This window comes from Dendrobates tinctorius, unplaced genomic scaffold (genome assembly GCF_039654945.1).
Source record: "Dendrobates tinctorius isolate UK_male_01 unplaced genomic scaffold, ASM3965494v1 ptg000060l, whole genome shotgun sequence".
Classification (NCBI taxonomy): Eukaryota; Metazoa; Chordata; class Amphibia; order Anura; family Dendrobatidae; genus Dendrobates; species Dendrobates tinctorius.
The window spans coordinates 77,619,795-77,646,385 of NW_027361728.1; the positions used below are offsets into that span (position 1 = coordinate 77,619,795).

Sequence of the window (26,591 nt, forward strand, 5' to 3'; positions counted from 1 at the left end):
CCCAGCCGAACACTGAACTAATAGGAGCAAGTTCGATTCCCCTCATACAGGTTTGCATTTTCCCCCCTCTGGTTAAAAAACTAGCCCATTAAAATTTTAAACCAGATCAGCAGGCAGTACAAGTGGCACAAGAGTTAAACGTGTGCTGCATTTGTGAGCCTGCGGTCTTGGGTTTCACCATTTCCTTAGGCTAGTTTCACATTTGCGCTTTTGAGCGCAGCGACGGCCTGCGCACGGCCGCCGCTAAGCCCCGCCCCCTGCAGCGCCTCCGCCGGTAGCTCCGCCAACCGGCGCATGACGCTCCATGCGTCTCCTATCTTTATCACTGGGGGGCGCAGGCCGTGCGCAGTATGCGTCCTTTTCACCGTGAAAAGGACGCATGCGCCGCCAAACGCATACTGGGCACGGCCTGCGTCCTCAGTGATAAAGATAGGGGATGCAGGACGCATGCAGCGTCATGCGCCGGTAGGCGGAGCTACCGGGGGAGGCACGGCAGGGGGCGGGGCTTAGCGGCGGCCGTGCGCAGGCCGTCGCTGCGCTCAAAAGCGCAAATGTGAAACTAGCTTTATTTTGGTGCAGTTTATAGCAAAACTTCCCTTAGTAGGAAGCCAGCTAGAAATAAAAAGAGAAAGTGACGAGTCGGTAGGAGAACAAACATGTCGCAAGCTCGACTCACCTCGTGCCGGACTGCATTTTTTTCAGGTTGAAAAACTAACCTGTTAACATAAGTCCCACTAGGGAACCCTACAATTGGTGCAAGAGCTAAATTCACTCTGCTTCTTGGAGCGCTTCTTTGATTGGAGCCTTGGATTTTATCGTTTCCTTATTTTGTTGCATTTTACAACTAAACTTCAAGAAGGAAGGTCGTCTCTAAAGGAAATAGAAAGTGGTGCGCTGTTTAGGTGTGCCGGCATGTCAGCTACCGTGTCACAAGTTAGACTACCCCCCCCTTGTTGCCGTAATGTTTTTTCATCCGTTTAACAAAGCTTGCCCATAAAAATTGCAAACGTTCCAAAAGGGAAAGCCAAATCATCAGGCTGTGCAAGTGGCACACAAGTTTAATGCATGCTGCCTTTCTGAGCCTGCTGGCTTGGATTTTTCCATTTCCATATTCTGGTCCATTAAACTGTGTTCCAAATTATTATGCAAAAAGAGTTTAGGAGTGATAAGGTTAGATTTTTTTTGTTTGTCATTTAAACTCATTGATGGTGATGTGTGTCAGGGCTCTTTCTATCACTGAAAGCAATTGCAGATACCTGTGCAAATTAGTTTGGCAGGTGTGTCCAAATAAAGGCAAGACTACTTAAGAAGGCTGTTCCACATTATTAAGCAGCCTACATTTTTTGCCAAAATGGGAAAGAAAAAGGATGTGTCGGCTGCTGAGAAGCAACAAATTGTGGAGTATTTAGGTCAAGGCATGACTACAATCAACATTGCCAAGACACTTTATCAAGATCATCGCACAATCAAGAAGTATGTAGCTGATTCCCAGCACACACGTGTGCGTGCTGATAAGGAAAAATTGAGGACTCTTTCCAACAGGCAATTGCGTCAGGTTAAAAGAGCAGCTGCAAAAATGCCTTGTCATAGCAGCAGACAAGTTTTTGAAGCTGCTGGTGCCTCCAACGTCCCCCGAACAACAAGATGCAGGGTCCTTCAGAGGTTTGCAGCTGTGCGTAAGCCATCCTGTCGACCACCTCTATCCACTGCACACAAGCAGAAACGGCTCCAGTGGGCCAAACGATACATGAAGACTGACTTCCAAACTGTTTTGTTCACCGATGAATGCCGTGCAACGCTCGATGGTCCAGATGGATGGAGTGGAGGATGGCTGGTTGATGGACACCCCATGAAAACATGGCTAAGGCGCCAACAAGGAGGAGGTGGAGTAATGTTTTGGGCTGGAATCATGGGGAGAGAGATTGTTGGCCCCTTTAGGATCCCTGAAGGGGTAAAGATGAACTCCATAATCTATGTGGAGTTTCTAAAACAGCACTTCCTGCCATGGTTCAAGAGGAAGAACCGTGCTTTCCGCAGCAAGATCATTTTCATGCATGATAATGCACCGTCTCATGCTGCAAATAACACATCTGCATCTCTAGCTGCTATGGGCATAAAAGAGGACAAACTTATATGGTGGCCACCATCTTCCCCTGACCTCAACCCCATTGAGAACCTCTGGAGCATCATCAAAAGGAGTGTCTATGATGGCGGGAGGCAGTTCACATCTAAGCAACAGCTCTGGGAGGGTATTCTGTCCACATGCAAAACAATTGAAGCACAAACCATCCAAAAACGGACAAATTCAATGGACGAGAGAGTTCAGAAGCTTCTTTCCAACAAGGGGTCCTATGTGCAAATGTAACATCACCTAGAATAAAGTTTTGACTTGAAAACTGTTTGATTTCATTTTGTAATAAGCTGATAATGCTTATAATTTCACAAATGACAATTTTTTTGTTATGTTACAGAATGCTGTAGATAAGCCCCCGATGTGTATGCTGGCAGCTGCAAGGCCAAAAAAAGGGTGACAGATTCCCTTTAAGCGTGTATGAGTGAAATGTGCGCTGGTTCTAAGCACTTATGAGCCTGCAGCCTTGGACTGTTCTCTTATTTTGATGCATTTTACAGCAAAACTTCCAGTAGGAAACACAGCTAGAGAGAAAGGGGAAAGTGGAATGTGCTGGATTGCCTTTGTTTAAGAAAAAATTAGCCCATTGACATTTTAAAAGTCCTGCACTGGTTGTCAGTGCAAGTGGTGCACAATCTAAATGTGTACTTCCTTTCTAAGCCTGCATGCTTGGATTTTACAGTGAAACCTCCAGTAGGAAGATTAGTTTGAGAGAAAAGGGAAAGTAAAGTAGTGTCTGAGCCACGGCATGGAAGCGGGCGTGTTGCAAGATTGATTCATCTGCAGTAGATTTTCCATTTTTCACCTTGGATGAAAACTAGCACCGTAACATTTTAAAAGTCCTGTTAAAGACGACAACATCAGAGTGCTGGCCAAGTGGCACACAAGATAAATGCGATCTGGGTGGTTTTGAGCTTGGATTTTATCGTTTCCATATTTTGGTGCATTTTACAACTAAAATTCCAGTAGGAAGGTCAGATCGAGAGAAAAGGGAAAGTGGCGTGCCTGGTAGGAACGCCGACAAGTCAGCCAGCACGTTGCACATTGAACTCCCATCATGTCTGCATTTTTTTCCTCTGGTTAAAAAGCTAGCCCAGTAACATTTTAAAAGTGCCACTAACGAAGCCCACATCAGCTGGGTGTGCAAGTGACATAGAAGGTAAATGCGCTCTGCCTCCCTGAGCACTTCGGACACTGGAGTCTTGGATTTTACCGTTTGCTTATTTTGGTGCAGATTACAACTAAACTTCATGTAGGAAGGTTGAATAAGGAAAAAAGGGAAAGTGGTAAGCTGCACAAGAATCCATGTGCAAACCCCAAACTTCCAATGGTGGTCACACAACTGACTATAGAGCACCTGTAGTACATCAATGTTGTGACGCTAGTTCGGTACATGCGTATGATCTTTTATGGCCTCAATGTATGTCCTGTAACAGTGGTTCTAGAAGAAGAGACTTGTTTGGGGATAATTTTTGACCATAATATTTGGTAGTTTATACATGTGCATAACAGAACTAGCACCAGAAAATTCACAAGCTCCAAGTTCCCCGAATTTGACAGAATATAACTACCGATACTACCAAAACTTATTCGTCTATTGTCGATTTTCTCTTATTCATCTTAAATATTTGAGTAAATTCAAGGAAATCGGGAAAGCAGAGGACTTCTTACTCTCCAGCTCATCTACTGCAGACACTGAGAGGCAACCACAGTCAAGGTAAAATCTGGGGCCTCCAAAGCGACCACACTCTTTAGACATCTGTCAGCTGAATGCTTGCAAGGCCAGCAACTCCTCCACGCTCTTCTTATACGTGTGTTCTCAGTGATGAGAGGCCGCTACCAAACATCTAAGAACAATTTTACCAAGTAGGTGTTGCACACAGGATAATTATGCACAGCAGCCTAAAGACAAGCCCTTAGAGAACCCCATGAGCCATGCCCTTATTGTAAAGACATTATAACTAAATAAAAATGCCCATCTCTCCAGAACCATATGGAGGATTAAAAAAAAAACACCCCATAAAACTGCACACACCAGGGAATAGTTGGATTTTTTTTATTTTACTCAATTACATATCTTTACAGACATCATTGTCCCCATCGGGGCTCACAATCTAAGTATAGCAGTAAGTCTTTGGAGTGTGGCAAGAAACCCACGCAAACATGGGGAGAACACACAAAATCCTTGCATGTGTTATCCTTTGTGCTATTGCAATCCAGGATCCCAGCAGCAGTGAAAACCACTGACCTATTGTACTACCCAATGAAATAATTGTAAAATAAGGGCAAAAAATGGCCACAATTGACCTAGTGACAAGTTCCCTTTAAAGAATAAGTAAAACAAGTAATGACAAGTCCACATCTCATTTTTATTCACATGTTACATAGACGTATGGCATTTAATGGAAATACAGTTTGTGCGAATTGTTTTGAAGGACCCAGTCCAGTCAGTAATATGTACCCATTGGAAAGGAGCCTTGTGAACCCTCATACTTGATGGCATCCACGGCTCCTCTATTGATTAACTGGCCTGGCGCTACATCACCTTCTGACATGGCCCACAGTCCCACCAACTCTAGCAGTAAATGAATCATAAAAGAGTAAAATGATCAATTATTTCAAAAGACACATTGTTATGAATGAGTCACTGAGGAGAAAACAAAAAGCAAGCTAAGCCCAGAAAACCGGAGAGGTTGGTAACTAGCGGATTGCAGACCCCTGATCCTATCCACAACAACTAGCAGTAGCCGTGGAGCGTGCCTACGGTGGTCCTAGACGCCTCGTCACGGCCGGAAAACTAAATAAGCCTAAAGAAAGAAAGGGAAAATCTAAACTGCCCCAGAGCAGATCCCAAAGCAATAGACAGCCGCCAACATGTATTGTCGGTAAAACAAGATGAAAACACAGACACAGGTAGAAAAAAAATAGGCTGAGCAAACGATGGGGCCCTTGCTAACTAGAAAGGACAGGAAAGAAAAGCTGCTGTCTGCAATCACGCAAAAAACCCTGCCAAAAAGAATGTCCAACACGTCTGATAGAAAAAGGCCCTGAAGTCGCTAGACTTCAAATCACTATATTAGCACTCAGGTATATTCTGAAGACAGAGCAAAAGAGATCAACTGATCAGAGACAAAATGGGGATTCAGCCCAGTCCCAGCCAGGGCTGGCTGAACACAAAAACTAAGTAAACCAGACAAAAACTCATATGAACAATAGCAGAGAAAACTTAGCTTTAGGAAGGCAGGAACCAAACTGGAAACCAGGAGCCACAGTCAGGAAAAATCACCAGCAAGAAACTAGGGAGTCGGCTGCCTTAAATCCAATCAGAAACTCCTGATGTCCAATCGCAGTCCTCTTCCTCAGGTGGCCGGTCTCTGCCATTTTGATCAGCTTCATTACCTCCCTTCACCAACAGAGGGAGTCCAGATAGAGAACTCACTACTTCTCTATCAGCACAGCCAGCTCCATAACCCTCACCAGAAGCCAGAGGCAAACCCGAAAATGAGCTCAAAACACACATGGTATGGAGATACACCTCTTTTACCTTGGCCCAATGGGAGTATGGTTATCCAGTGGCCACGGGTGATCATCTAAATTGCTACTATGAGATGAATAACGCATTTGTCAACATTCCTGACATTTCTCTCTCAAAGAGGTCTTACCCATCACCCAGAACAGTGATCTGTGATTAAGGAAAGTGCTTGACAGTCTGCACCTTTTAATGCTAAGAACACACTCTTATTCTCCTGTGCATGGTGATGTGTGATGGTGGCATGAGAACATTACCGAGGAGATACTGACCTCAAATACCTATAATGAAGACCATTTTGCAGGCTATTACCATAATTTTTCTCATCAAAAATTATAGAATTTGATTGACATCTACTTCAGTATGGGCGATTTTAATCTGTGATTTGGGATTTCGGCACGTGGTTCACAAAAAAAAAAATGGCCAAACTGGAGTGCACTCACTGGCGGAAATCTGCGAGGTGCCAGTGGGCAGGCGGCAGTACCCTGGAGTACCCCAGTAAATATGTGAGGAATTATCACTCACTTAGGAGTCTTGCACAAAAGTTAGATTTATTAGAACAGTTGATACAAATGGTAGAAAAACATCAGTGCTTGATGAATGCGATTACAGAGGAGTTAATAAAGTTTCAACTCCTTCAAATATCGCTAGAACAAATTTGCATGTTAAAAGGTTGTACCATAATGCACAGTGTATAAAAATAAAGTATTTACATACATACAAAAATCAAATCTCAGCAGGATAGTGTATCATGAAAACCTGCACAGACATAAGTTTCAATATATCACCGAGTGATAAATCATATACAACGGTGAATGCGTTCTTCTGTCCGAAGCCGGGATGGTCAGGGAATCTGAAGTGTGGCTCCGGAGTCAGGGCGTGCGCATACTGCAGTACGACACCATTTTATTGAAGACACTGTGTGCCAATTCGCAGTGTCTTCAACAAAATGGCGACAGATATTACGAGATGCACGCTCGTTGACTCGGCACCATTTTATTGAAAAAATGTACTACAAAGTCAACATACAGGGGAAAAAAAAGTATTTAGTCAGCCACCAATAATACAGGCCACTTAGCACGAGAGGCCTGTAACAGAAATCATAGGTAGACCACAACTATGTGAGTCAAAATGAGAAAACAAATCTAGAAAATCACCTTGTCTGATTTGGCAAGATTTATTTTTCAAATTATGGTGGAAAATAAGTATTTGGTCATTAACAAAAGTTCATCTCAATATTTTCTTACATATACTTTGTTGGCAATGACAGAGGTAAAACGTTTTCTATATGTCTTCACAAGGTTGGCACACACTGTTGGTGGCATGTTGGTCCATTCTTCCATGCAGATCTCCTCTAGAGCAGTGAGGTTATGGGCCTGTCGCTGGGAAACACGGATTTTCAAATCACTCCAAAGGTTTTCTATAGGGTTGAGGTCTGAAGACTGGCTAGGCCACTCCAGGACCTTCATATGCTTCTTAAGAAGCCACTCCTTCATTGCCCTGGCAGTGTGCTTGGGATCATTATTATGCTGAAAGACCCATCCACGTTTCATCTTCAATGCCCTTGCTGATGGAAGGAGGTTTGCACTCAAAATCTCACGATATATGGTCCCATTCATTTTTTCATGTACAAGGATCAGTCGTCCTGGTCCCTTTGCAGAGAAGCAGCCCCAAAGCAAGATGGTGTCACCCCCATGTTTCACAGTAGGTATGGTGTTCTTTGGATGCAACTCAGCATTCTGTCTCCTCTAAACATGAAGAGTCTTGTTTCTACCAAACAGTTCTACTTTGGTTTCGTCAGACCATATGACATTCTCCCAATACTCTTCTGGATAATCCAAATGCTCTCTAGAAAACTTCAGAAGGGCCCGGACATGCACTAGCTTAAGTAGGGGGACAAGTCTGGTACTGCAGGATCTGAGTCCCTGGCGGCGTAGTGTGTTACTGATGGTAGCCTTTGTTAGGGTGGACATAGCTCTGTGCAGGTCATTCACTAGGTCCCCCCGTGTGGTTCTAGGATTTTTGCTCACCGTTCTTGTTATCACTTTGAACCCACGGGGTGAGAGCTTGCATGGAGCCCCAGATCAAGGGAGATTATCAGTGGTCTTGTATGTCTTCCATTTTCTTATTATTGCTCCAACAGTTGATGTCATCATCAAGCTGCTTGCCTATTGCAGATTCAGTCTTCCTAGCCTGGTGCAGGGCTACAATTTTGTTTCTGGTGTCCTTGACAGCTATTTGGTCTTCACTATAGTGGAGTTTGGAGTGTGACTGTTTGAGGTTGTGGACAGGTGTCTTTTATACTGATAAGTTCAAACAGGTTCCATTACTACAGGTAATGAGTGGAGGATAGAAAAGTCTCTTAACCCCTTCACCCCCAAGGGTGGTTTGCACGTTCATGACCGGGCCAATTTTTACAATTCTGACCACTGTACCTTTATGAGGTCATAACTCTGGAACGCTTCCATGGATCCCGGTGATTCTGACATTGTTGTCTCGTGACATATTGTACTTCATGTTAGTGGTAAAATTTCATTCAAATAACTTGCGTTTATTTGTGAGAAAAATGGAAATTTGGCGAAAATTTTGAAAATTTCGCAATTTTCCAACTTTGAATTTTTATGCCCTTAAATCACAGAGATACGGCACACAAAAAACTTGATAACTAACATTTCCCACATGTTTACTTTACATCAGCACAATTTTGGAACCAAAATTTTTTTTTGTTAGGAAGTTATAAGGGTTAAAAGTTGACCAGCGATTTCTCATTTTTACAACACCATTTTATTTTTAGGACCACATCACATTTGAAGCCACTTTGAGGGGTCTATATGATAGAAAATACCCAAAAGTGACACCATTATAAAAACTGCACCCCTTAAGGTGCTCAAAACCACATTCAAGAAGTTTATTAACCCTTTAGGTGCGTCACAGGAATTATTTTGAATATTTAAAAAAAATGAACATCTAACTTTTTTTCATAAAAAAAATACTTCAGGTTCAATTTTTTTTATTTTACCAAGGGTAACAGGAGAAATTGGACTGCAAAAGTTATTGTGCAATTTGTCCTGAGTACGCAGATACCTGATATGTGGGGGGGAACCACTGTTTCGGTGCATGGCAGAGCTCAGAATGGAAGGAGCGCCGTTTGACTTTTTCAATGCAAAATTGGCTGGAATTCAGATTGGACGCCATGTCACGTTTGGAGAGTCCCTGATGTACCTAAACAGTGGAAACCCCCTACAAGTGACCCCATTTTGGAAACTAGACCCCCCAAGGAACTTATCTAGATATGTGGTGAGAACTTTGAACCCACAAGGGCTTTACAGAAGTTTATAACGTACAGCGGTACAATTAAAAAATCATATTTTTTCCACAAAAATGATCTTTTCACCTCAATTTTTATTTTCCCAAGGGTAACAGGACCCTAAAAGTTATTGTGCAATTTGTCCTGAGAACGCTGATACCCCACATGTGGGGGTAAACCACTATTTGGGCGCATGGCAGAGCTCGGAAGGGAAGCAGCGCCATTTGACGTTTTTGGCTGGAATTGAGATCGGACACCATGTCGCGTTTGGAAAACCCCTGATGTACCAAAACAGTGGAAACCCCCCACAAATGACACCATTTTGGAACTTATCTAGATGTGTGGTGAGCACTTTGACCCCCCCCAGTGCTTCACAGAAGTTTATAATGCCCGGGCGTGAAAATAAAAAATTCGTATTTTTTCCACAAACATGATCTTTTAGTCACCATTTTTTTATTTTCCCAAGGGTACCAGGAGAAATTGGACCCCAAAAGTTGTTGTCCAATTTGTCCTGAGTATGCTGATACCCCATATGTGGGAGAAAACTACTGTATGGGCACACGTCGGGGCTCGGAAGGGAAGTAGTGACGTTTTGTAATGCAGACTTTGATGGAATGGTCTGCGGGTGTCATGTTGCCTTTGGAGAGCCCCTAATGTACCTAAACAGTGGAAACCCCCCACAAATGACCCCATTTTGAAAACTAGACCCACTAAGGAACTTATCTAGATGTGAGGTGAGCACTTTGAACCCCCAAGGGCTTCACAGAAGTTTATAATGCCAGGGCATGAAAATAAAAAAAACGTATTTTTTCCAGAAACATGATCAATTAGTCTCCAATTTTTTCATTTTCCCAAGGGTAACAGGAGAAATTGGACCCCCAAAAGTTGTTGTCCAATTTGGCCTGAGTACGCTGACACCCCATATGTGGGAGAAAACTACTGTATGGACACACGTCGGGGCTCGGAAGGGAAGCAGTGATGTTTTGGAATGCAGACTTTGATGGAATGGTCTGCGGGTGTCATGTGCGTTTGGAGAGCCCCTGATGTACCTAAACTATTGAAACTCCCCACAAGTGACCCCATTTTGGACACTAGACCCCCCACGGAACTTATCTAGATGTGTGGTGAGCACTTTGAACCCCCAAGTGCTTCACAGAAGTTTATAACACTCGGACGTGAAAATAAAAAAATCATTTTTTTCCACAAAAATGATATTTTTGCCCCAATTTTTTATTTTCCTAAGGGTAACAGGAGAAATTGGACCCCAAAAATTGTTTTGCAATTTGTCCTGAGTAGGCGGATACCCTACATGTGGGGGTAAAACACTGTTTGGGCACATGGCAGAGCTTGGAAGGGAAGGAGCACCATTTGACTTTTTCAACTCAGAATTGGCTGGAATTGAGATCAGACGCCATGTTGCATTTGGAGAGCCCCTGATGTGCCCAAACAGTGGAAACCCCCCAATTATAACTCCAACCCTAACCCCAACACACCCCTAACCCTAATCTGAGCCCTAACCCTAGCCCTAAGCCTAATGGAAAAATGGAAATAAATACTTTTTTTTTATTTTATCATTTTTCCCTAACTAAGGGGGTGATAACGGGGGGTTTGATTTACTATTTATGGCGGTTTTTATGTTTGGCGGCTGTCGCACGCTAAAAGACACTTTATTGTAAAAATAGTTTTTGCATCACCACATATTGAGAGCTATAATTTTTCCGTATTTTGACCCACCGAGTCATGTGAGGTCTTATTTTTTGCGGGCCGAGTTGACGTTTTTATTGGTACCATTTTCGGGCACGTGACATTTTTTGATCGCTTTTTATTCCTATTTTTGGGACGCAGAATGAACAAAAACCAGCGTTTCATGAATTTCTTTTGGGGGGGTGCGTTTACACCGTTCCGTGTGCGGTAAAATTGATAAAGCGGTTTTATTCTTCGGGTCAGTACGGTTACAGCGATACCTCATTTAGGTCTTTTTTTATGTTTTTGTCGGTTTTATGCAATGAAAACTATTTTATATAAAAAATAATTATTTTTGCATCGCTTTATTATGCGAGCTATAACTTTTTTATGTTTTCGCTGAGGATGCTGTGTGGTGGCTCGTTTTATGCGGGACAAGATGACGTTTTCAGCTGTACCATGGATATTTATATGCGTCTTTTTGATCGCTCGTTATTACACTTTTTGTTTGGCGGTATGATAATAAATCATTTTTTGCTTCGTTTTTTTTTATTTTTTAAGGGGTCCGCTAAGGGGGTTAACTAATGGAACAGTTTTATAGGGCGGGTCATTACGGACGCGGCGATACCTATGTGTACTTTTATTGTTTTTTTTTTTATTATTTCCAAAAAATGGATTTATTGGGGGAATGTTTTTTTTTTTTTCCTAATTTATTTGGCGATTTTTTTTTAATTATTTTAACACTTTTTTTATTTTTTTTTTACTTTATTAAATAGTCCCAGGTGGGACATCACTGTCCTGTGACAGATCTCTGATCTGTCACATCACAGATCACTGTGACAGATCAGCGATCTGACACAGGCACTGCAGAAGGCTTCCTCATGCCTGCGCTTTGCAGGCACTGAGGAAGCCAGCTTCCTCAGGCCCCCGTCGCCATCTTGAATTCGGGAGCCTGGAGGAAAGGAGCCCCCCGCAGCAGCGCTGCACATTGCGCTGCCGTGGGGGGCTCAGGGAAGCACGGAGGGAGCCCCCTCCCTGCCGATGCTTCCCTTTAACCCCCGGTACACCGCGATCATGTTTGATCGCGGTGTGCAAGGGGTTAACGTGTCGGGGGCGGTCCGTGACCGCCCCTGACACATTGTGCCGGTTGTCAGCTGTGATAATCAGCTGACACCCGGCCGCGATCAGCGGCGCTCACCACGTGGGCGCCGCTGATCGCGCCGACGTACTATCCCGTCCATGGGCATAGGGGCCCAGGGCACATGGACGGGATAGTACGTCGGATGGCAGAAAGGGGTTAAAGATGAAGTTACAGGTCTGTGAGAGGCAGAAATCTTGCATGTTTTTAGGTGACCAAATACTTATTTTCCACCATAATTTGCAAAACAAATCTTGCCAAATCAGACAAGGTGATTTTCTGGATTTGTTTTCTCATTTTGTCTCTCATAGTTGTGGTCTACCTATGATGTCAATTACAGGCCTCTCTCATCTTTTTAAGTGGGAAAACTTGCACAACTGGTGGCTGACGAAATCCTGTTGCAGTTATCTCTATGGCCGGCACGTGCGTACTATGTTGACTGCGCAGTGTGGCACCTGGACATACCACACTATACTAATGAAGAATTCTACTGCAACATTAACATACTGTAGAAGTGCACGCTCTGGCCATTGCCATTATCCCTATGGCAGGCGCATGCACACTTGCGCATGCGCATGCCCCTTCGTCTCGAAGACTGTTTTCACCTTCCTGACAAAGCCATTTTTTACAATTGTGACTGCTGTCACTTTATGAGGTCATAACTCTGGAACACTTCAATGGATCCCACTGATGTTTTTTTGTGACATATTGTACTTCATGATAGTGGTAAAATTTCTTTGATATTTGTGGGGGGAAAAAAATGGAAATTTGGCAAAAAAAATTAAACTTTCACAATTTTCAAACTTAATTTTTATGCCTTTAAATCAGAGAGTCATATTGCACATAACTTAATAAATAACACTTCCCACATGTCTACTTTACATCAGCACAATTTTTGAAACTATTTTTTTTGTTTGGAAGTTATAAGGGTTAAAAGTTGACCAGCGATTTCTCATTTTCACAACAAAATTTGAAAAACCATTTTTTATAGGGACCACCTCACATTTGAAGTGACTTTGAGGGGTCCATATGACAGAAAAAAACCACACCATTCTAAAAGCTGCACCCCTCAAGGTACTCAAATGCACATTCATGAAGATTATTAGCCCTTCAGGTGCGTCACAGGATTTTTTGGAACGTGGAAGGAAAAAATAAACATTTACTTTTCTTTCATAAACATTCTCCTTTTGACCTAATTTTAATTTTTTGCTTTCGCAAGAGTAAGGCTACTTTCACACTTGCGTTTTTTTGCGCTGCGTGCGCAATGCAAACGGGCATAAAAAACGATTCATGCGTTTTCTGGTTTTTTTGGGCATGGTTTTTACAAAAAATGCATGCTTTTTTTGCGCTAACGTGCGCATGACCATGCGCACGTCAGCGCACCCATAGACTATAATGTGTTTTTGGGTGAATTTCGTGCGCATGCATTTTTTTGAGGCAGGTCGGGCGCACAAAAAATGCAACAGGATGCATTTTGTGCGCCCGGGCGCACACTACAAAAAACGCATGCGTATACAAACGCGTACAAACACATGACTATGCACACCCATGTTAAGTATAGGAAAAAAACGCATGCACATTTATGTGCAAAAACGCAGCGCAAAAAAACGCAAGTGTGAAACCAGCCTAACAGGAGAAAATGGACCATGCAATTTGTTGTGCAATTTCACCTGAGCATGCCGATACCCCATATGTGGGGGAAATATACTGTTTGGGCACACGGCAGGGCTCAAAGGGAAGGAGCGACATTTCACTTTTTGAATGTAAAATCTGCTGGAATAATTAGCGGACGCCATGTTGCGTTTGGACAGCCCGTTGTACCTAAACAGCAGAAACTCTGAACAAGTGACACCATTTTCAAAACTAGACCCCTTAGGGAACTTATCTAAAATAGATGTGTCGTGAGCACCTTGAATCCTCAGGTGCTTCAAAGAAGTTTGTAATGTTAAGCAGTGAAAATTTAAAAAAAAAAAAAAAAAAAAAAAAAAAACACTTTCCCAAAAAAAAAATCTTTTTAAGCTCCAAATCTTGTATTTTCACAAGGGTAACAGAAGAAAATGGACCCCAAAATTTGTTGTGCAATTTCTCCTGAGTTCACAGATACACCATATGTCATCGAAAACTACTTTTGAGGCACAGTGCAAATCTCAGGAGCGCCATATTACAGTGCAGATTTTGCTTCACTTGTTTGAGGGTGCCATGTCACATTGGCAGAGCCCCCCATAAGCGACCCCATTTTACACACTAAACCTCTCAATGAATTCATCTAGGGGTGCAGTGATTATATTGACACCACAGGTGTGTCACAGACTTTTATACCATTGGGCAGTGAAGATAAAATAAGATTTACATTTTTACCACCAAGATTGTGTGTTAGCCCCAAGTTTTACATTTTCATACTGGGAAATGGGTAAAATGGCACCAGAAATTGCCCCACAGTTTCTACTGAGTGTAGAAATACCCCATATGTGGCAGTACAGTACTGCTTAGCCACACGGGGAGACTTGGGAGGGACGGAGCGCCATTTGCCTCCTGGAGAGCAGATTTTCCTAGAATAGTTTGCGAATTCCATATAAAGAGCCCCTAAGTGACCCCATTTTGGTAATTATAACCCTTTGGGAATTTATCTACAGGTGTAGTGACGATTTTGACTCTGTAGCTGTTTTCCAGAAATAAGCAACAATGAATGCTGCCGAATGAAAATTGAAAAACTGCCGTTGTAATGATCAGTACGTTGCAGTCACCAATACATTATGCCCAGCCCGTGCTTCTGGAGACACGCACCTATAGGGTTCTCATTGCTACAGAAATGCCTAACTTGTTGGCGCTAAGGATATGTGCACACGTTGCGATTTGCTGCTGTGGATCCGCTGCAGATTGGCTAGTGATTTACAGTTAAATGTTAATCTATGCGAAAAAAAAAAAAAGCGATGTGCACATGCTGCAGAAAAATCCATGCGGAAACGCAGCGGTTTATTTTCCGCAGCATGTCAATTCTTTGTGCGGATTCCGCAGCATTTTTACACCTATTCCATTATAGAAATCCACATTAAAAAACACGAGGATTTTGACCTGCGGATTCTGCCAAAATATGCAGATTCCGCGCAGAAAATTCCGCACAGCAATCCGCAACGTGTGCACACACCCTTGATGTGGTTTAGGTACACTGTGAGGCTCAGAAGGCAGGGGGGCATTTGGATTTGGGAGCGGAGAATTTGCAGAATTTTTTTGGCGGGTGAGGAGCCATTTCGCTTTTCTGGAGCCTTTGTACTACCAGTAGCGTGGAAGCCCCCTATATTTCCATTAACAGATGACAGACCTGAGTGGGGTCTTGTTTTTTTGTGGATTAAGTTGAAGCTTTTATTGGGAACATTTTACATAACATTTATGATCACATTTATCCGGCTATGCTGAGCAATCTCTGAGTGATGGGACAAATGAAACCCCCGATGGGTCCATTCACTATGATGAGGCAGAAGAGTTACTCTGGATTCCGCCTGGCCTCTGTTCAGTGGTGTCTTTTTATTCGGAAGAGCACAAAACTGTGGCCGATGGCACTTTTATGGAATCCTAAAAAGACTGACAGCGCCGGATCACAGGTCCTATGGCGTCCACAGTGCCTCCATCTGCCTCATTATAGAGACTCTTCTGCTGGGGGTTCTGTCTGAATCACATATTTCAGAGATGTACACGTAAACCCGGTGTAAGCGCTCAGCACAGAGCGCAGGATAAATGTGTGCAGAGCCTTATTGTGATCTTTGCGAGGCAGAATGAAAAAAACAGCACGTGAAGAATTGCTTTTATTTCTTATGCCGTTCCTTGTGTGGTAAAAGTGATTAGGCGACTTTGGGTTGGTGTGATTACAGCGATACCAGATTTATAATGGGTTTTTATGTTTGGCTGCTGCAACACACAAAAAGACGCTTTCATTGCGAAAACTAGTTTTTGCATCACCACATGCTGAGAGCCATAATTTTTCCATATTTTGGCCCACAGAGTCATGTGAGGGCTTGTTTTTTTGCAGGAAGAGTTGACGTTTTTTTTGGTACCATTTTTGGGCACGTGACATTTTTTGATCGCTTTCTGTTCCGATTTTTGGGAGACAGAATGAACAAAATCCAGCAATTCAGGAATTGATTTTTTTATACCGTTTCACGTGTGGTAAAATTGGTAAGGCAGCTTTATTATTCGTTTCAGTGTGATTACAGTGATACCTCATTTTATGTATTTTTTTTAATATTTTGGCGCTTTTACACAATAAAAACTTTTATAGAAAAAAATAATTATTTTTGCATCACTTTATTCTGAGAGCTATAATTTGTTTTATTTTTCTGCTGATGGAGCTGTATGATGGCTTTTTTTTGCGGGACAAGGTGGCGTTTTCAGCGGTACCAATTTTATTTACATTGGTCTTTTTTATCACGTTTTATTGCACTTTTCGTTCGGTGGTATGATGATAAGCATTGATTTTTTTTGCCTCGTTTTATATTTATTTTTTTATGGTGTTCACTGAAGGGGTTAACTAGTGGTACAGTTTTATAGACCGAGTCGTTACGGAGGCGGTGATACCAAATTTGTGTACTTTTATTGTTTTTTTTTATTCACATGAATGTATTTAATGGAAAAATATTTGTTTATTTTTTTTTTCACTTTATTCGGGGGATTTTTAAAAAAATATTTTTACACTTTAAAAAATATATAGTATATACTCGAGTATAAGCCGACCCCCCCCAATTTTGCCACAAAAAACTGGGAACTTATTGACTCGCGTATAAGCCTAGGGTGGAAAATGCAGCAGCTACTGGTAAATTTCAAAAATAAACATAGATGCCAATAAAAGTAAAATTAATTGAGACATCAGTAGGTTAAATGTTTTTTAATATCCAAATTGAATCAGGAGCCCCATATAATGCTCCATACAGTTCATGATGGCCCCATAAGATGATCCATTCAAAATACCCCCCCAAATAATGCTGCACAAAGGTTATGGCCCCATAAAATGCTCCATAGATTAAGCCCCATATGCCGCTACTGCAAATTTAAAAAAGAAATGACATACTCTCCGTCGCTGGGGGCCAGGTGCTGGTGTCTCAGGGCCCTGGCACCTCAGATATTCACCTGTCCCGGGTCCAACGCTGCGCGCCGCTGTCCGCTGTCAGTGACTGTTCAGGCTGCAGAGGGTGCGGCACGCACTAACTTCGTCACCGCGCCTTCTGCTGCCTGAACGTCACTGATTGAGGATGTGGCAGACAGCGGCGAGCAGCGATGGACCGGGGACAGGTGAATACTGCATATACTTACCCCCTCCTGGCACGGTCTCTGCAGCCTCCCCTCCTTCCGCGGTCACGTGGTACCTCTCATTAAAGTCATGAATATGCGCATATTGATTACTTTAATGAGCCGTACCACGTGACCGCTGAAGGGAGACCGTGGGAGAAGCGCGGGGGGGGCTGCAGAGACGTGCCAGGGGCAATAAGTATGATCTGACACCCCCTGATTCCCCTCCCCCGCCGACACCCTGGCGTATATGACTCGCGTATAAGCTGAGAGGGGGACTTTCAGCCCAAAAAAATGGGCTGAAAATCTCGTCTTATACACAAGTATATACGGTATATATTTTTTAAACATTGTCCCAGAACGGGACATTACTGTATGTCATCAGATCGCTGATGTGTTGTTCTGCAAAGCATCTGCACTACAGGTCATCAGAGAGGCAGGGAAGGGGAGGCGTCTCAGGTCCAGGCACTGTGAAGCCACCTTCTCCGAAGACCCCACGGCCATCTTGCAGCCGGAGGTCTCCATGGAGACCATCAGGACAACATGATGCGCCTCTGTCACTACTGACAGGGGTATCAGACGAGTCACATGCTCGCGATCGTGGGCATTGCTGTGGGGTGTTAGCCCTCACACCCACACCCGATCGCCGCAGCACTCGGTGTGAGCCCGCTAGATCGTGCGGACGTACATATACTGCTGTTTGCGGGAACACAGCTCCTGCAGAGCAGTACATGTACGGCGCATATCACGAAGGGGTTAACGTTGTAGTACATTACTTCCATAAAATGGCACCGGAGTCACCACATGTGCAGACTGAGATCTCCAGAGCCATTTTATTGAAGACACTATAAAGGTACTAGAAAAATGCCCAACACACGGGCACAGAACGGGTGCAGTAGGTAATTCTATATGTATACACACATGTGCCAGAGGTAAGGGGCCATTCTCACCTCCAGGAGGATCTATTGGCCTGTAAAGGGCCTCTCCAGTAGATATTATGCAGCTCCATCCTATTCCACATTGCTCTGCAGACATCGCTGTCCCCATAGGGACTCACAAGCTAAACTCTATTACTGGAAGACTGCAGCAATCACGACCAGTCATCCCTGAATGCAGGAAGTTAGTACAATAGTATAGTGTGGCTGGATGAGGCAGGGGTAGAAGTAGTGTTATTTAACCCACCATAAGAGCGCACCAGCAGCGGAGGGACACTAGGGGGAGCTCTTCAGCGCGTAGAGGCTGGAGCGCCGCTTACCTGCACTTTACAGAGCACTGTATGTGGAGCCAGAGAGACTCCGCGTCCAGCATGGTGATGAGGGCCGGAAGTGATGAAAGACGGAAATACGTCACTCCGGCTACTAGGGGCACAATGTAGTGTTGGCTGGTGCGACGCGAGTGGGTGGGGCTGGCTGGCGGGTCAGGAAGAAGAGCGGCAACGGAAAGGAGAGCTGGAGAGGGAGCGTGCGCAGTGACTGGAGGAGCAGGACAGGGGTGTGATACTGTAGCAGGGGACAAGTTTAACCAGTTAGGGTAAGACTAGAGACAGACCAGGTAGTGTAGAGAGGACATGGGTGACCGGAGGAGAGTAAGGGGAAATAAAGGAAAGGTACAAGGCAGGTGACAGATCGGGGACTCGTCTTACTTCATAGGCCTGTTTCACACATCAGTTTTATTGGTCAGTCAGAATCCGCTAAAATGGCGGATAACGGATCCGTTCCTGTACTGACCACAACGTTTGGCACCGGACCGTTATTTTAACGAATCCGTCAAAGGAAGAATTTTAAAGGAACCGCTACCTGGGAAAGGAGAGAGAGAGGTTTTCAGCCTCCAGAACAGAGTTTAGGGTTAAATTTGCGGCTGAGTGAAGCCTTTCAGGCATGCGCAGTGAGAAATGCGGATCCGACCGCCCGAAAAAACGTTGCATGGTCCGTTCGGGCATGTCGGCGGACGTCAAAATTTTGGATCCACAAAAAAACGGATCCAACGGATTGCCATCCGTCAAGATCCGCCGGTAATGCAACTCAATGTGAAAAAAACGGATCCACCAAGAAAAATGGCGGATCCGTTTTTTTTGCAAAACGGCGGATTTTGACTGATGGACACAAACGCATGTGTGAAACAGGCCATAGAGAAAAATGCATGTAAAAATAAGGTAGCAAACAGAATTGCCATCCGATCACAATAAATGGGTAAGATCGGGCTCTATTATCATAGTCACGGTTGGGGCACAAGGGAAAGTGTATGTAAAGGGTTAAAACGCGTTAAGTGCAGTAGGGTCTAAGCCAGATTGTACAGAATGGCGCCCTGTGCTCGCCTGCTGGGGCTGGGTGTGACACCATCACAAGCCATGCAGAATTACAACTACTGCCGTGTTCACAAGTGGAGTTTAACCCCTTAGTGACCAAACCAATTTTAAAGGGGTTGTCCCTTCTCGATCAATATGTTTGGCCTCCCTAAAATAATAAAGCCTGTACTCCCCCTGCCAGCGCCATTCCTGCAGGGTCGGCACTCACGGTCCGGGGGCTCTCGTGGGGTTGTGACACGTGACCCTGACGCACGATCAGCGCTGGCGCCACTGTCTCCGCCTTTGGACAAATCGAACATGAAGTGGCAGTGCGGCTGCAGCTGATCTCTGACTTCCTCTTCCTGCTCAGTTCAACAGAAGGCGGGACAGTGACGCCAGCGATGATTAGGCACCAGCGTCACAACAACCTCACGAGAGCCCCGGGGAACAACACCAGCACGAGAGGTGAGTATAGGCTTTATTATTTTATGGGGTCTGATTCGGGGAGTTTTTTTTGTGAGATACGGTACTTCATGTTAGTGGTAAAATTTGTTTGGTATGACTTGCATTTATTTGTGAAAATATTGGAAACTTGGTGAAAATTTAGAAAATTTTGCAACTTTCAAAATTTAATTCTCATGCCTTATGGCTATGTTTACACTGGGAGGTTTTCCTGTGTTTTTTTGCTGCAGTTTTTTTTATGCTATTTTTCAGCTGCTTTTTACAGTACCAGTAACACCTATGATATTTCAGAAGTCTCATGCACACACTGTCTTTTTTAGTCATCAGTATTATGTGCTTTACTTGCTTTTTGGACATAGACCATGTCACTTCTGTCAGCGTTTTCAATGTAGGTATCTTTTTTGCAGCGTTTTTGCTACAGAAAAATCAAGGACGGCAGGATGTGACCTCACAATCTGCTACTGCTACATCTAGATGGCAGGCTGCATGGTTGCATGATGCGACCATACAGCTTGTCATCAAGCAGAGACTTAGCATTGTGTGCTACCACTACTCAGTGTCTAAAGGTGAACTCTTGTAAGTCACTGAGATCGTGAGAACTTTCACACGCTCGCAATGACATCAGACAGGTTATAGGTAGAGATTGGCGGACATTTGGATGTTCAGGTTGTGCCGCACAGTTACAAAAAGTTTAGGTTCAGGTACCAGAACAGTACCTGGACCCCATTTACTTGAATGGGGGGCCCAAACATCCAATGTTTGCCACACTATCATGTGCATGACAGGGTGGCAAACACTGCTTCTGATCAGTAAAATCACCGCCAGTCAGACAGCCGCGCTTTCCACGCTCTCAAAAGACTGCGTAAGCCAGCAGCTATGATTGGAGGTACAAAGTTTACCTCCGGTTATTAGTGTCAGCTGATGGGACTACTGCTCCCATCAGCCAACGCCTGCTGCTGCTAATAACAGTGAGCGCAGCAGTGGCTGCGGGACGCAGCCTCCCCCTGAGGGATGCAGACTCCCCTCAGCAGCCTCCCCTTGTGGGAAGCAGACTCCCCTCAGCAGCTTCCCCCTGCGGGACGCATACTCCCCTCAGCAGCCTTCCCCTGCGGGACACAGACTCCCTTTAGCAGGCTCCCCCTGCGGAACACAGAATCCCCTCAAAAGCTTCCCCCTGCGGTACGCAGACTCCCCTCAACAGACTCCACTGTCCACCTGCGAGACATAGACTTCCCTCAGCAGCTTTCCCCTACAGGACACAGACTCCCTTTAGCAGCCTCCACCTGCAGGCCACAAAATCCCCTCACTTGCCTTCCCCTATGGGACACAGACCCCCAGTCCCCTCACTTGTCTCCCTCTGTATGACGCAGACCCCCAGTACCCCCCTCACTTGCCTCCCTTGTGGGACGCAGACCCCCAGTACCCCCCTCACTTGCCTCCCCCTGTTGGATGCAGCACCCCAGTCCCCTCACTAGCGTCCCCCTGTCGGACGCAGCACCCCAGTCTCCTCACTAGCGTCTGCCTGTCGGACGCAGCACCCCAGTCCCCTCATTATCCTCCCCCCTGTTGGACACAGCATCCCAGTCCCCTCACTAGCCTCACCTCAGCAGCCACACGCTGCCAGACAGTCTCCCCTCACCGGACGCAGTCTCTTCACACAGTGGGAACCTGGAAGGACCCCATACATTCTAGTGTTTTCAGCAGTGAACCAGCTAGACTATATGGGCTGCAGACAGGACCTGGAAGGAGCCCATATAGTTGAGCACATTCACTACTGAGACAGCTAGAATGTATGTGATGTAGTCACGACTTGGAAGGAACCCATATATTCTAGCTACAACCCACTGTCCACCAACAACACACATGGCACGCTGCTCTTCTCTGGAATGAGGAAGGACCATAATGCACCCGGGCCGGCTGTAGCTTAAAGATACAGCGCCCATTTCTGTCCATCTGGAGCATTAACAACACTGTATGTGTTTCTTTAAATCACCACAGTGTTTTTATGCATCTGGCGTGCGGCGGCCTTGAACTGTTTTTCTGGGGCCCGATGAGCACAAGCAAATAGAGGGGGGCCCGCCCGAGCCGGCTGCCAGTGTGTCCAGGCCCCCCATTTTGCTTCTGCTCATAGGGCTCCATACAGTATTAAGGGCAGTAATTCCCTGATGGCGGCCCTGTATGACGTGTCAGCGCCCATTTCCGAAAGTCATCTCATTCTTTCTCAACAATTTCATTTGTCTCATCACCGACTGATTTGGGACCTACCTGGTATTCGACCTTTCATATGTTGGCAAGGAATAGTGAGCAGCAGAGGGCAGTGGCTGATTTCCAGCTTCTCAATGCCAGTCAGAGTAACACTCAGCCCTCACACATAACTGTGTGGATTGCTGAAGTATGTGAGATTCTTCAAAACTTTGAGTAATGCACCAGTATGGTGAGCGCTGATGATGCTATTTTCAGCATAACCATCCTGCTACTCTGTTAAAATGTTCGCTGCAGAATCTCAAAAACGAAGCTTTGAATGCCGAGCAGGAGACTATGGAGCAAGATTTTACAGTGGCTGATACCACACAGCCCAGCCTCAGACAATATTCTCAGGCCACATTGGGTAATGACGAGAAACAGGAGGATCAGGACTTTTTGGTCTGCGCTACAGAAGGGGCTCCCAGTCCCAGCTTCATGCCTGTCCAGCATGGATGGCCTGAAAAGGAAGAGGAGGCGAGGCATCATGAGGAGAGGATGGTTAGTGTTCGTCCTTGTGGGGACAATAACCGTTTGACTCTTTGTAGTCTGCCACACATGGCACAGTTCATGTCCAGATGCCTTTTCCATAACCCTTGTTAGCACCACTCTGGATCCCTACTCTGACAGGCAGGGTCTCCGGCATGTCATTTCTCTCACCCGCGCTGTGGTGGGTTCCTCTCTACCTCATGATCTACATGCTCCCAGCAGCACTTCCAGCCGGGCTTCTAGCCGTGTCCTTAGGGCATGCGTACGCGCTCCCACCTTCTTAAAGGGCCAGCGTGTGCACTTGCTATTTCCTCCCCAGCCAATGGTTGAGAGGCTTTATGTATATATTACTTCCTCTCCACTGGGGAGGTGCCTGAGCAACCTTCCTGTTGGTCAGTCTTAGTTGTGTAAGATTGCATACCAATCCCTGCTGCGCTCTGGTGCAAATCCTGCCTTCCGCACTCTAGGTCCGTCAAGTCAGGGTATGTTTTTAAAAACCACTGTACAACCAAGTTCATCACGTGGGCCATGCATGGAATGTGTACCAGCTTGCCGAGCTTTAAAGCCGCCACCAACTTATGCCCATTATTGCACACAACCAAACCTGTTTGGACATTCAGCGGGGAGAGCAACTGATCGCTCTGGTCTTTTATCCCTTTCCACAGCTCTGCTACATTGTGAGCGTTATCACCTGAGCAGATGAGCTTCAGCAGAATTTGCTGCTGCTTCGTCAAGGCAGTGCTGCAGAGCTCCCAGCTGGGGAGTGATAGGGAGGCTAGTTCAGCTGAGGAGGAGAGACAGGAACTGGCATACGAGCAAACTGAAACCCTGATGGAAGCTGATCCCTCTATTCTTGGTGTGGGTAAGTTGTGTGATGTCCCGGCCTCTGACTCTGTCCCAGACTCCACCAGGTTCACCCAGTGTGCCGTCAAGGAAAAGTAGCATCCCTGTCCACAAAAACTTGTTCACATGTCTATGGTTAGGTGGACCTTCCCTGTGACTGAGTTGGCCAGAGCACGGCTGATATTGTGTAACACGTGCTTCTGTAATGCGGGGACGGCACGCCAGGAAAAATGGTGGTTAGGAATCTAGTACCATGGGGCTGCCACCTCCAAGAGGTCGCAGAAAGTTTCAGTTCCCACAAGCCGAAACGGCAACATTTCCAGGGCTAGCAATCTGGCAATGTGGGCGTTTAGCGTTTGTGCCGGTGGGTGGGTGGATATTTCTGCTTCCTGTGAAATGTTTGGGGCAGGGACAACTGAACGCTGCGCTGGGACAACAAACTGGACATGGTTGCTGACTGTTGTGTCTTTGCAATCACAGGTTGTGGGCAGGAGGCGTCAGCGCCTGCTTCCTGGACAGCAGATTTGGAAGGCCGTAACACAGGGGAAGGGGCAGTGGTTTCACCCACAGACACAGATTTTGTACCCTGGCGTTCCGCCCACCTACTAGGGTGCTTGGCTGCCATGTGGTTCTGCATGGTGGTTGTGCTCAGGTTGGCAGTATTCTTGCCTCTTCTCAGCATGGTATGGCAGATGCTGCAAATTACAGTTGTTTTGTCTGAAGGACTTTCATAAAAAAACTGCCATACAGGGGAACTATGCAACCTTGGCCTTTTATCTAGCCACGTTGGGAGGAGGGCTCTGTGGAACAGTTGATCGAGTTTTCCCTCTAGTCAAACCACTACCTCTTCTTGCCTGTTTTCGTGCTATGGATCCATCCCTCTCTGCACTGCTATGCTCACTATGCTTGCCACTGTGCCAGGTTGGATCAGTGTCCTCATCATCAACCACATTGTCTTCCAATTCATCAATCTGATCCTCTCTCTGATTTGCGATTTTAGGCTGACCTGATGGCAACTGTGCGTCATGATTATCCTCCACCTCTTCAGACAATAATTGACCTTCCCCAACGTGGCTTTCTTCTGGCCATGGATGCTCAAATGTTTGTGCATCACAGAACTCCACCTCCTCATAACCCTCCTTAATGGTGCACTGTGAAAGGCCAGAATAATTACAAGGGAACGTAAACAGATCCTCAAAGTGGCCAGCGTTGGATTCTTATGTCTCCTGGAACTCTTGATGGGGGGATAAAGGAGGACCAGGTTGAGGATTGTGAGGCCCAGCCTCTTGGTACTGAGACTGGACCATGTGAAAGACTTGGTAGTGCTTCTTGTCAACACACTGGAGCCTTTGTCTGCAATCCTATCCACAATATCCTTGCACTTGTCTTGATTCGACAGTGGTGTAGCATGCAGACTGAATTTTGACAGGAAGCTAGTACGAGATAAAGTCACCTTCTGATCTGTCACAGTGCCTTGGCGGGCACCACAACATCCACGTCCCCGTTCCTTAACGTCAACCTTTCCCATATTGAATGCGTTATGAAAAAAAAAATTCTGGCTTTATAACAAGTATGCTCACAGAGGTGAGGTGTTATGTACAAATTCCCTGTATCTAGCAATGTGTGGGTAATTTTTTTTTTTTTTTTGCTATCAGCTTTATTACACATGCCAACAGCAGACTCGGGAAAATTACTGGCAAATAGTGACGTTTGCGTATCTCAGCAGGCTTTGCGCCAGTCGCACAACTGCTAGATAAATATATGCTATTTATTTAACCAATAGCAGAGTAAGTTTTTTTTATACATCGCCTTTATTACACACGCCAACAGCAGACTCAGGAAAGTTACTGGTAAATAGTGACATTTGCGTATTTCAGGAGGCTTTGCATTAGTCGCACAACTGCTAGATAAATATACGCTATTTATCTAACCAATAGCAGAGTATTTTTTTTATATTGCCTTTATGACACACGCCAACAGCAGACTCAGGAAAATTATGGTAAATAGTCACATTTATGTATCTCAGCAGGCTTTGCGCCAGTCGCACAACTGCTAGATAATTATGCCCTCTTTCAGCAATAGGTGAGGAATATTATTTATCTCTAAAAGAAGATGTTTAGTATATGCTGGCACTGAGGAATATTATTTAGCTGTAACAATATAGCGGTTTAGTATATGCTGGTACTGAGGAATATTATTTTTCTCTAAAAAGAGCTGTTTTATATATTTTGGTACTGGATATGAAACCCTGCCTTTCTCCCTACTCCCACAATATGTTCTTACACTATACACAATGCAACCTATCAGAGATCTGCTGCACGTACTTGCAATACTACCACCCTGCCTGCCTTTCCATCTACCTTGTATTAAATCTCTCCCTATGCTATCCCAACCTAACAGAGAACTAATCTTCACTCTAAGTAGTTCTTTCTTAAAAGAGCTTTTTGGACTCAGAAACTTTCCCTATATGCTGCTTTCACTCTCCCTACGCTCACACTACACTCTTACTATGCTGTTTCACATGTAATGTGTGCAAGATGGCGCCGGCATGGCTTAAATATCCCCCTATCAAGCTGTAAGGCCAGTTATTCACAGTAATGCTACAGCAAAGATGGCGACGACATTACTGTGATTGGCAAGCAAGCCAAGCATGTTCATTGGATGCAAATAAAGTGCCAAACATGCTCAGACTTTTCAATTTCCACGACACCAACTTCAACTCCGACTCCCTCATACCAGGGCTGAGAAGTCAGTAAGCCAACCTCCGACTAGGACTCCATCTCCTCAATTACCATGACACCAACTCCGACTCCACCAAAATGGGCTCCGACTCCACAACTCCAACTCCCGACTACACAGCCCTGGTTTGTTTAGTCTGTTTGCACCATGTGCATATAAAGGTGTGGTCTGCTTTTTCTTTGAGCTGGACATTATATTGATGTGGTTCTCCATGGCTGTGTGTCTACTAGCTGAATCAAATCCTTCTCAGCCCTTATCCACATGCACGTCACTCGATAAACCATAAGGTTTTTAATATTAAAGTTAGGACCTTCCCAATTAGGGTCACCGTGAAGTGGTGGGATGGCTTTTGCATTTTTTTTTTATCAAAAAACATGTTACTCAAGTACCCTATATTATTTCCATGCACTATGCTGTTTATTTACTGCAGGGTATTTAACCCCTTCAAAGGATCCACGTGATTCTGAG

General features: G+C 44.9%; 1 protein-coding gene across 2 annotated transcripts in view; it reads right to left on the bottom strand.

Annotated features, from left to right (window-relative positions):
• RHBDD1 (rhomboid domain containing 1) overlaps positions 1 to 18,478 on the bottom strand; it is a 141,296-nt gene extending 122,818 nt beyond the window's left edge. Inside the window, exon 1 of one of the 2 annotated variants that reach the window (XM_073579082.1) lies at positions 18,321 to 18,478. The gene's annotated coding sequence lies outside the window, so the exon portion shown is untranslated. Of the gene's footprint in view, positions 1 to 18,247 lie in introns of both variants that reach the window. The other variant, XM_073579083.1, reaches the window with a different exon arrangement.
• Positions 18,479 to 26,591: the final 8,113 nt, after the last annotated feature.